This window comes from Schistocerca nitens, chromosome 12 (assembly GCF_023898315.1).
Source record: "Schistocerca nitens isolate TAMUIC-IGC-003100 chromosome 12, iqSchNite1.1, whole genome shotgun sequence".
NCBI lineage: Eukaryota > Metazoa > Arthropoda > Insecta > Orthoptera > Acrididae > Schistocerca > Schistocerca nitens.
In genome coordinates this window covers 47,935,352-47,945,089 of record NC_064625.1, presented here as the reverse complement: position 1 = coordinate 47,945,089, position 9,738 = coordinate 47,935,352, and the positions used below count along the sequence as shown (strand labels likewise).

Here is a 9,738-nt window from a genome sequence, read left to right as displayed (position 1 = left end):
TACCTTTCGCTCTGACGTTACTGTTTCTTCAGTCAATCTAACTGTGGAGAACAGCCATTGGAAATCAAAGCAACAACGAGGAGAGATCGCACCACTCTCCGTTTACAAAAAGGCACACAAAACAAAAATTCCGATATATATTTGATCCAACCTTGCACTTACTTCCTGATGGTGAAATTCTGAGTATCACTGATAGAAGCACTTAAAGAAGAAGAAGAAGAAGAAGAAGAAGAAGAAGAAGATATCACACACTCCCAGAACTTCTGTATTCTTTCTTTAGGAGGGCAGTTAGATAGGGTGGACAAAGTTGAAGTGAGGGCAGTGTCTGAGGCCAGGTTGTGAACGACCTAGCTGTTGAGAAAAAAATGAAACAAAGATTAGCGAGAAAGCAGGTAAGAGTGAGTAGTAGTGTTGGATTTTCACACTACCTTTGACTTCCTACTTTCTCCAACATCTTTCATATCTGCCTCCTATCACGCTTAAAATAGGTGGGTCTGAGCAAGCTGCCACTCCTTTCCGCCTTCCCAAACTAGTGCCACTTCCATCTCTAATGAAGGAATTCATATGTTCCCCACACTTGTAATAGTTTTCTATTCTTTTAAGTTTATCTATCAGCAGTACTTTGTATTTTGCCAGCTGAAACTATGTTTTGGTGATTTTCTGAATTGAATTTTCCTTTTGGTACATAGTGTACATGTGTTAATTTTGATGTTAGTTTTCATCAGAGTCCATTTGAGTAATTCACATATCACTCTCATATTTTACAATAGAGTATTGACTCCATGTTTATTAAACAGTTGATGATAAGGCAAATTTATTTACATGGCTCCATTTCTGTTCTCCAGGTATTTCAAAAATTCCATTAACATCATATGTGAGTTCGTCCCACAGATAACTTTTTGATCTTCTTGTTCCTCTACATGTGTATCTTGATGTTAGTCAAATGGGTGAATTATGGACTGACATTTGGTAAGTGATAATTAAATTTTGGACATTTCGAAATTCTACTATAGTAGACAGCATTTGTGATTACAGTGGAGGTTTTGTTAAAGTTGTCTTGGTTTTCACTTTCGGAGCATTAGAATAAATTTATAGCTTGTGATTTGATAGATGATTAAACACAACCTTTCCTTTTTCAGGTTTCACAGCAGGCCCTGCGTGTGCTCCATCAATGTTAATCACTTTCATCAATATGGTATTGTTCAAAGGTAGTGTTCCTCCCAAAGGTTGTGATGAGTTCATGTATAGTGGACAGGTGAGCAAGAGTGGAAAAAAGTTTCATTGAATTTGTTTGGTTTCACTCTACATTATCTTCAGTCTTACCTCAAATAGAATTAATCTGTGTTTTCAAACAAGCCCTGGAAATTAATTTCACCAGTTTCGCATTTTTCCGTTACTTTTAGTATATGCAATTTCTTCTTTCTTCTGTATTGCAGAAAGGCTTGCAGAGGTTCTTTGTTGTTCTTGCTCTACTGTGTGTTGCTTGGATGCTTCTTGCAAAACCCATTGTTTTGATAATGAGGCACTGCAAAGTCCACCAAACGGTAAGTAATAATCTATACCCCCTGCAATGTTTTGAGGCGTTTGACACATTGGAGGGTAAATATCTCTCAGGAGATGATACTGTGTTGAGTCAGTTTGCTCTTTCATTTAACACACAATCTTCTGACTTTCCCCAGCTTTCAAGCCATCTCGTACCTGCAGAGAACGGCATGGATGCGGAGGTGGGATCGATGTCAGGGACAGCACACAAGGACAGTGCAGATGGGGCTCCCGCACCACGGAGCAGTGAAGACCACAACCTTGGAGAAATCTTCATCCATCAGGGCATCCACACGATAGAGTACGTGCTAGGCTCTGTCTCTCACACTGCCTCTTATCTGTGACTTTGGGCACTGTCACTGGCGCACGTCCGTAAGTTGCTATCTTTTACTTTTTTTCAAATAATTTATTTCACTATGGCAATATATTTTAAATATAGAGTAGGAGAAATTATATTTCATAGAGGTGCCACTGAAAGTAATAAACTTTGGTGGCACTTAGTCTAATTAGAGGTCCTTCACTTCACATTGTCACCTATGAGATGAGATGGTTGGTTCAAATGGCTCTGAGCACTATGGGACTCAACTGCTGAGGTCATTAGTCCCCTAGAACTTAGAACTAGTTAAACCTAACTAACCTAAGGACATCACAAACATCCATGCCCGAGGCAGGATTCGAACCTGCGACCGTAGCGGTCTTGCGGTTCCAGACTGCAGCGCCTTTAACCGCACGGCCAGAGATGAGATGCATAATGCCTTCCCCATTGAAGTGCATATTGGTGAGGGAGCACCTTGCTTATTTCACCAGATGATATCATTAACTTGGCATTTTTGTAACTTAAGAGGGGACTGAAAGTCAGTGTTGGGATGTAAATTCCTTAAGCAGAACAATACATCACTTCAGAGTTGTGTGTTTTGGAGTTCTACATGTTGAGCTTTTCCACAAAGCCACCAAGCTAAGCACAGACTCACTGGATGGGAAACAATTTTTCCTTACTTTCTAAAAATTCCATATTTATTATAGAATAGAAGTTTATTGTCTCTTAACCTGCAGTTACAAGCTATTGACTTAATGTACAGGAGATTTGTCAAAACACAAAAACTGGTTTATACTTTTCCTTGTAATATCAGTAATATATGGTACTGAATAATTAATTAAGCAATTAATTTTTAAAAGTTTGTTACTTTTGAAGAAAAATTATTAAGTCCTAAGTACTTAGCAAATTTTTAGATTGTCATTTATGAATTCTTCTAATGAATAGCAACATTTTGCACTAGTTTCTCATATTAGGTTTTTCAGTGTTTTAAATTTATGCTGAGCAATTCTCATCCTTTAACTTTGTTATAAATTTTCATGGAGTTTGAGCACACAGTTTTAAATGATCGGTGGGCACAAAATTATTTTGATTTCTGGTGTTGCAATCATGTTGAAAATGATTTGCTACAAATAAATCAGGGGTACTGTGTACAAAGATAATCAGCTCATATGTACAGTGAGGGAACACTTAATATGCTAAGAATTGTTAGGAGTGGTTGGCATGATTTTCTTCGCTCTACATTGTTCGTATTTGTAATTATGGTTTTCTGAAGTTTTAGTATTAGACACACATTGTTTGAGTTAACACAAAATAAAATTCCATACCTTCCTACCAACCCAAAGTAGCTGTGATATACTACTTTTCTTGGGACCCATACTGGTATCATTTTACAATATCTTCATTGCAAATGCTAGGCCATTTAATTTATTTGCAAGATACTGTATATGTGATCCCCATGATAGATTTTTATCTAGTTGCATTCCTAGGAATCTCACATAGTTAGCTTCCAGCAAATCCTGGTTTCTGTGACTGTCCTAGATATAATTTTGCTTGTTTTGTATTAAACTCCATTAACTCATTCTTTTCCATGTTTAATTTTAACAAAATTAAATCAAAAAAGGTATCTAATTTTGTTAAAGTATTTAATACAGATTGTGGAATTTGGTCAGTACCGTTACTTTCAATTTAATTTCAAATTTAATAGAAATGTTAATTGGCAAATGTTGAAGCATTATTTTAATAAATCAAATATGAAATAAAAATGAAATACTTCATTTTAAGGTCCTGTGCCTCTGTTGGCAGAAATGTGTCTAGCTCCAATTACAGCCCCGTGTTCAGAGTTTAATTCTTGTCATGCAGCTGTAATCACATTGGACATGTTTCTAACAAGAATCACCCGAGTACAAATGATGGCCCCACCAATGCACTGGCCTTTTGCACCTCCTGTATGTGGTACTGCTGCCGTCTGTATATGTGCACACCATTGCCCCGTGACTTCTGTCGTCTCAGTGTATACAGCAAGTGTAATCTGCTGATGCATTGAGAGGGGTGCCATTTGTCTTTGGTTGATCTGAAGCACTCACTAATTTTATTTCGGTGAGTATCTACACTATCTCGATGCTGTGCTTTCAAAGAATGTGGCGGATTTCGTCCGTCACCCTGGGGATATACATTAGAAATGCTGTGACTGGAATTTCTCCTTTGAAGGTCTCATTTTGCCAGTTATTGTGGTTTACCACATTAATCCTTCATGGAACATCCATTGTGTTTCAAAAATTGTCTTGCAGTTGAGCTGATGTGGCCTTTTTCACTTGTTAAAAGTATGGTGATCATATGATGATTCTAGAGGTTACGTAAATACCAAGCTATAACAGTAGGTTTGCAATATGTGATATAACACATAGTACAGTACGTTACTGTAAATGTTGAGTTATCTGAAAAATCAGTTACCTGAATGCTAAATTTTAATGTTTTATTTATTGAGGAAAGGTGTTTGATTGGGTTGACTAACGTATTCCCTTGAACACCTTGGAAGATGTAGTTGCAGACTGGAAGGACAAAAGAGCGATAAAGGGGCTGTATAAAAGCAAGAACAAGCACAGAAAATTGTCAGTGAGGAAATATATGAGAGGTGGTAGACAAGGATATTGCTGGAACAACCTGACTGATTAAAACCACGGAACTATGCTTGTTGTGGGAAAGTCCTTTGTTATTGAGATATCGGAGCATGACTCATGCCAGCTCTCACAGCCTTACATGTAAATTTTCAGAAGTTCATGTCGGGAGTGTAGTATTATAAAGCAATGAATTGCGGACAGTCAGAAAGAAAGAGATAGGAATAATCCTGTGGTGGTTTTGAAATATGGTAGTGGAAAAAATACATAAAGTGAAATGGAGTGACAATGATGGATGAAGTGCTTCTAGGAATAGAAGAGGAAAGAAAAGGTATGGAATGATATAAGGAAAATATCTCGGCTAGAATGTATATATTGTAGAAAAATTAAATGCAATAAAGTCATGAAAAGAAATACAGTAAGTAAGGGAGGGGGAGAACAATGACAATCTGGATTGCTGGATGACGTGAAAAATGGATGCAGTTAGCAGGTCAGGGAAAAGGCAGAGGCAAGAGGAAAACATCCATTTGGTACCTGTCATGATAACATTAGAGGTGTTCCAGCCAGGACGATCATGATTGTATAAGCTATAGCATTGTTATTAGGTCATCTTGTAGTGTTACTCATCTCCCAGAATTTTCTTTGATTTCTTTCATAGAGTGACATGAAAATTTAGTAATGGTGCAGATAAATAATGCCACGGACACAGCTCAGGTTCTCAGCAAAGAATTACTTGCACAGCAGCATTTGAGGAGATAGTGTCAGTTTTCTAGGGAACAGATTTATTAATAAGAACCCACCAGCTTTGAATAACACGTTGTGGAATTTGTTGATGCAGCAGTTACACATTGTCAAGAAACTTGTTCAAGTAATGCAGTTAGGTGATTTTGAACTCGGAGTTCTGTCCTGTCGGAATATTGTCTAATACAAGACTGTGATATGTGTATCAAGAAAGGAAGACGTCATTTTGAACTACTGAGAGCTCAGCTTGCTGCAGTTAGGTGTTTTCGCAGTTAAGAATTAAATATTCATTTCTGACAGTTTTTTATATTTTAGGTAGTTTTGATACAGAGGCCCAAGTCACCCCATATAAATCACATAAGACACATGCTTACTGAACCACAAATGATAGTACTGTACTGTGAGAGCAAAAACTGTAGTATGAAAACTTAGGCATAATTGTAATTGGAAGTGTTGTGCTTTGTTCAGTATTATCTATCATATTTAATAATTTCATAAAATCTGTACAACATGGGATGAATAGTATAAACAGTTCATTGTACCTTTTTTTTATTTGTTAGAGATTCTGTGCATTGTTCTCAGTAAGTTCTTGCCCTTTGTCTTCAGGTATTTTATGTCCAGTAGATTGCTTACTCCATGTGTTGAAATGGTTTTCCAGAGGTGTCTGAGGTGCTGTGGAGTATGGTGATGAAGAATGGACTGGTAGTGGAGGGCTGGACTGGAGGCTTTGCCCTACGGCTGGTATTTGCCTTCTGGGCAGTGCTTACCGTGGGCATCTTGGTGCTTATGGAGGGACTATCTGCATTCCTCCACACATTGCGGCTTCACTGATGAGTGCCCTGTCAATAGAGTAAATGTTCTACAAACGTTTAGTTAGTAGCTATGGCTATACAGCACAAGCGTAAATTGGTCATAAGCAGTTGTAAAGTGTCAGCATGAGTATTGAATTTTTGAAACAATTGCCCATTATTAAATTAGTTGAAATGTACAGTGAACAGCAGAAAGAGTAAAGGTGCCCCATCACTGTGTAATAGGGGCATTCAGCGGTAGATGAGCACTTAAAAGGAGAGATCCTCAGTGGTGAGATAGACTTTTTGTGAAACCATCTGTATGATGATGTAGGTTATGATACCAGGTATTGCACTTGCAGTCATTCACCTCGGTGGGACCCAGTCTGAGAGTAATCAATGGAAAAAGAAATCAGAATTTTATGTGACACTCAATAGAATTAAAGTATAATAGTATAATATTAGCTGGTTACATGGCGTAACGACTAGGGTAAGGTTTATAACAATATGTTTACGTAATGTGTATACATAAACATACAGTTATAAATGTCCCCGTTCGTAGTCTCTAATTATAACAATATGTTACTTTCGTGCTGTAACATATAGCTATAATCAGCGGTGGAAACATATTTGCGAACGCCGACCGTGTGCGGCTGTTTCTTGTTGGATCGTCTGATCAGTCTGAAGTTGCATTGCAGAGGAGAGTAAATGCCTGTTCAAAATATAATTATTTTTGGATAGCTCAACATAAATTTCCTAAGGGACCGTAGTTTATCATGCATTTACCAGTAGAATATGGTGCGGAGAAAATATTTCGCCGCATGCAACTTCCGTCCGAACTCGACGAAAGAATTCGTGACTGTGAACTCTCTATTTGGCAGAAACATATAGAAAATTAAATAATTTCATGAAGAAGTGAGACGTAGATTGTATAGTAAATGAATAGTCCATACACCAGTTCCATTTAACTCTGAATTTATGGCAAGTAATAGACAAACTTACACTGCAATGACGGATTTAACATGGATGCCGTTTTGACTGGCACTTCTCTTAATGAAAACAATTCCTTTGACGTTTTCACATACACGTCGCACAATAAATCTGCTGCTAGGCACTTTTAGTATTACACATTTACTTTACACTAGAACAATATTAATTTTGACAATAATAATACGGCGGCAAGACATGCGCGACCGACACAAGTTACAGGAGACAAGAGAAGAATGAGTAACTGTTCATCGAGAATATCTCGTACCTCTAAACAAAATGTGTAAAAATGTTCTTCTGTCCGTGTTTCGCACCGCGGTTTTCAAAGTCAATAACTCACAGTATCTCTGACGGCGCTTCGACAATAAACAAGTTACATCACAGGTCGTTCACCTTTTACATTTTCGCAACATTATTTGCTAACTGTAGCTGTTGCCGAGCGACTGCTCGATTAATGAATGATTTAAAATGATAAGGCAATCACATAATGTTACATTGCCTTCCATGGGTATCTTGGAAATCAAGGAGATTACCAAGATTCACATGTCGCCGTTAACATTATGGGATTGAGTACTTTACAGATTTACATTGATCAAACACAGTATTCCTGTCATTTGATTATTAGGATTACACAAATATGGTGATCTCTCATTCATAGACAAAGTCAGTTCTTAAGGTAAAGATACACAAAAAATTTAAAAACTAAGAGAGTAAATCTACGAAGTTTACGATGGACATTATACATTATACTCATTACAGTCCTTTTTTTTTTACACAGTTCATACCGACCATCTTTGTGGCCTCAAGTTATTGTCCAGAGCTCATAGGCTCTTTGCTCCTGAAAGAAAACACATAGGATTCATCTTTTTATACACACATAGTTCTCACACATGGAATTTCTCACACGTGTCCATTTTTATACACATATACTTCTCACACATGGAATTTCTCACACGTGTCCATTTTCCATTGCTCACTAGTTGTTATAATTTTTACGCTTTCATTGTTTGTGTATTGACAGGAAAGTTAAAATTTGATTCTTCTCCAGGTGAAGCTTATGCCTTGAGAAGTTGGATCGCTACTTTGCGGTCTCCGAGTAGAAAACTTTTCATCAGCTCTGGCGGGCGAGTCTCACTCGCACGTTACGTACACACGTTACATGTAACAAAAAATATAAATACCCATTAGTCTAAGAACTAAGCTTAAATATAATTTTAGGACTTGGGATTCATAGGAATTTGACTTTGTCACTATTCGCGTGTGGTTTGGCTGTTCGCATTTCATCCACGGGATATAACATTAGCATAGTATGTGATATGTTGTAAACTCATATAAGAGTCTTTTATTTTGGGAGCGGCTTTCATGGAAAGTCCGTTTCGTCGAACTGCAGCGGGAGTGCTGTGCAAGTACATCACTTTAAATTTAACGCGTTTGTTGCGTCGATGGACGTTGACACAGGCTGATTGTTAGAGCTGAATCGTAACTCGAGGCGCTCACTAGCCTCCACGCGGTACTTCAGCTTTTCCGCGCACGGTTCAGTGAACACGTTGCGTCGATGGTGTTGTGGTTTGCTGAGCTGGTGCGGAGACTTCATTGAAACCATCCCTGTCTCCACATTTTCCAGCCGATTTTGAAGATTTTAAGGTAGGCTAGCGCTCGCACTTTGCAAAGCAGCTAACACACTTGGTTTCCGATGCACTGCACGTAATCACATCACCGCCTTCGGTTACACAACCGGACTATCATTGTCCGTCGGCCTATCTGCACGTTTAACACTTTTTATCTTCATCGTGTCTGTGGCAGACTTCCACACCATTTTAAGCCTTCACTTATACACTACTATGTACACAATTTTTTACAGTTTATAATCAAATAGTTTGTCTCACTTTGAAGCTTGCTAATTGAGAGCTTCGTTTATCATGTCCATTTCAATTTCTGTTACTTTGTTGGTAACTATCTTTAACATTTCGCTTTACATTGTTCATCATCTTTCTCTAAGACTAATTATGCTTTTAGTTCAGTCACAATACATTAGTTTCTCCGTTCTGTTAGCAATTATTATTATTTTAATTCATTTCAATCGTTCTTTCTATTTATTAGATTCATTAAAGTTATCACTGTCATTTCAACAAAAATTCTCTTTTTACTAGATGTGAGGATCAATCAGTCACATTTGATCGCCCTCTCACATGAGAACAGAACACCATTCAAGAAAATATTCAAATTCCTTATCGCGATCTCGGTTTGCGTCTCGGATTGACTTTAAAAGGAAAAATAAAGACATTTCAAAACTAGCTTTTCCCGATTTCGTTCACGCGTTTCCTTTTGAAAATCGTATGCCAAACCAGCCTTCCACGTCAACCGCATTTCTCAATCTGTGACGTCAAGTCTACGGGACGGGTTTAGGCGGGTTAGGATATTTACACAAATTCAGAAGAAAGACATAGATATAATAGTACATAGAAGAAGAAATCTAGCAAACAACTCCTTGTTCCTTATGACTTAGAAATTAATTTTCCTTTGCGCCGTACGTCTGCGTACGCGCTCCAATTACAAACTAGCTACTTTGTTTTGCCGGCGGTTTCATCGTCATTTTATTCTCGCCTTGACGCCTGCTTGCGCTACATTGCATTGACCTCTATATATGACCTTAAGTCATCATTGCTTTGTCCTTGCCACTTACGCTCTTATACTTGGTATTTATTTCACTTATGGCTTTGAATGTATCTGTCCTGCGTATTGCAATTAC

The 9,738-nt window shown here is 37.8% G+C and overlaps 1 long non-coding RNA gene across 1 annotated transcript; it reads left to right on the top strand.

Moving 5' to 3' along the window:
- Window positions 1-1,137: 1,137 nt before the first annotated feature.
- LOC126215229 (uncharacterized) lies at window positions 1,138-6,491 on the top strand. The gene is made up of 4 exons (XR_007542108.1): window positions 1,138-1,255; window positions 1,437-1,544; window positions 1,680-1,914; window positions 5,873-6,491. It is a non-coding gene; the product is annotated as an uncharacterized LOC126215229 (long non-coding RNA).
- The last annotated feature ends 3,247 nt before the right edge of the window (window positions 6,492-9,738 follow it).